Source organism: Centruroides sculpturatus, unplaced genomic scaffold, assembly GCF_000671375.1.
Source record: "Centruroides sculpturatus isolate CEXI.00-Female unplaced genomic scaffold, Cexi_2.0 scaffold1754, whole genome shotgun sequence".
Classification (NCBI taxonomy): Eukaryota; Metazoa; Arthropoda; class Arachnida; order Scorpiones; family Buthidae; genus Centruroides; species Centruroides sculpturatus.
In genome coordinates, this window is record NW_019385945.1 from 33,770 (window position 1) to 36,277 (window position 2,508).

Genomic DNA, 2,508 nt, shown 5'->3' on the forward strand with positions numbered 1-2,508 from the left:
ATAGAAAAACATCCTCGACACTTAAAACTTACGAACATTTAATTGGTTAAGGAACTTTGTGTATAGTGTAAGTCAAATTTTTATGTTTAAAATAAACGGGTTTTTGTGAGATTCTTGTCATGTGTGTCTCCTCCGCCACACCCACACGCGAACGACCCTAGTTCATCCTGACGCGGGATTAACGATTCCCCCTGGAAGTCGGCGAACTTACATTCATATAATCGAACAAGAGACCATAACACTAATATGGCTCCTCGACGAAAAAGTCAGAAGAATGCTAATTCCGAGAAAAATCCTACATTAAAAGTTTCGCAATTAGCTAAGAAATTAGGAAGAAAACTGAATGGTATGAAGAAAGAAGTAAAAGAAAAAAACACCTAGCGTATATACTCTTTCATCAGTCTGCCCATTCCGGCACGGAGTTCGTTGGCACAACATCCCTACACTTTACATTTCACGAGAACTCGCAGAGTAATATTTATCTTTGCAGGATATTTATCTCTGTATCATCGGATTCGTATTTTTCTAAATCCATTTTGTCTTTGCTTTATCAAAGGCAACTCTTTTCTTATAAACTTGGAAGGCACAGGCCTACAGTGGTCTTTCCTTTTTGTAAGTTTTTGTTTTTGTAAGTTATTAAAGTTTGGGGTTAAAGTCAAAATTGACTGGAACGACTTTTTCTTTTGAGTCATTCTTCGAAAATGTCTAGCTTTACCAATAGGACGATGTCGAAGGCCTTACAGATTTGTACTTCCTGGTTGCAGCTGACTAGCCCCAAGAGTTAGCTTTTCTCCATAACAATCGGTTGATATGGCATTCCATGAAATAAAGAACAACTGTGTTCCCATTTTTCTTTTCCCCATTCACTACTTTTACATGTTTTTGGCTTCTGATTGTTTAGACTGACTGGTGAGAGTCGATTGTTCCTGGTAAAAAAGGAAATAGACTTGTCAATAACTGCGGGAGATGGTTCAGAAATGTCTTAGCGTTTATTTCCGATTTTCTTCCGGCGCAGGCAGACGTTGCAGATGTAGGCGGATACACCCGTTCAGAAATTATAAACCGTACATTAATAATCCTTTGCGCTGTATTTGCAGAATCGCATTAGATTAATATTGGGAATTTTTCACATAGAACAACGGAAATTCAATTCATTAATCGGGACTTTTCAAAATAAGAATCAATATGTGAAAAAATGTATGAATTTGGATTTTTTTTCTTCTAAATCTATAGAATGTTATTGATTTTCAAATGGGAACTACACTTTTTCTGTTTACAGTTTCGATAATGTTCGTTGACAGTTATCATTTCATCATCAATTTGTTCATTGCCATGCTTTAATTAAGTAATATAGTAATGTTATGCAAGTGCCTATTATAATCTTCCAAAAGATTTAATTTTTTTCCATCTTATTACATTTCCTAAATAGAAATTCAATAAGACATCGTATACTTCTATATGTTTGTTTACTCTGTTGATTCCTACCAGTTCGTTCGTTATTAATTCCAATTTTAGTGTTCGCTGACAGTTTCCATATCACAAAGAAAAGGTTCCATTGAAGAAGATGTTACAACTTCTGTATCTTCTATCCTTCGAGTTATCATCAACATTTAGATTATCATACTCTCCCAAATCGTTACTAAATTAAACGGAGTAGACTGTAGACTTTCTTTCCTACTTTTCTTATTTTTACTACAAACACAATTACAGTTGTTTTAATTAGATTCAAGCTTATTGAAATTAGTTGTATTTCAATGCAATACTCTGGAAACAGTAAGCTTCTTACATAATACATTTTAATAATTCATTATCTGCTATTTTATATGAAGAGTATGCATAGGAAGATTGGAATTAACCATCAAGCCACGCTAATTATTTCATAAATAAAAGCTCTGTTTCTAGTATAAAATAAATATGTTCAATGTGCTTTGATAAATTTGAATCGTTTGCTGATAAAGTGCAATTCGATGACTTCGTTTATAGATAAAATACTACTAGTATCAATGTTGAATGGGACCAAGCAAGACTAATGCAGATAGTCCGAGACAGGAGACACCGACATTACGCGGAAGCCTGGCAGATTTGTAAGGCAAAGCATAAAGGCCTTGCAGTCAACTTCCGGGAATCGACTAAAATATCGGCAGCATGGTCCTCTAGCTTAATATAAAATTAATAATTGAAGAAAGTAGTTAATATGTATCTCAAGTTATATTTTTTGAACGATGTAGGGAGATGGCATCTTTAAGTATTTATATTTAGATAGTTATGTAATCTTTTTATATTTCCGGTTACACTGACGTCATGTACAACGGATTATAAGCGAGTTCGAAAGATTTGAAAAAACAGTTATTCGTACTAAGCGTTCGATTTACGATTGTGGTGTTTATTTTGTTACTTAGTTAATTTTATTTTCTTGAGAAAGGTCTTTTAACAAGACCGAAAACGTTTGAAAGTTGTTATAATAAAGCGTCGGCTGCAAGAAAAGGTGTTTTAGTAAGTGTGTTGATA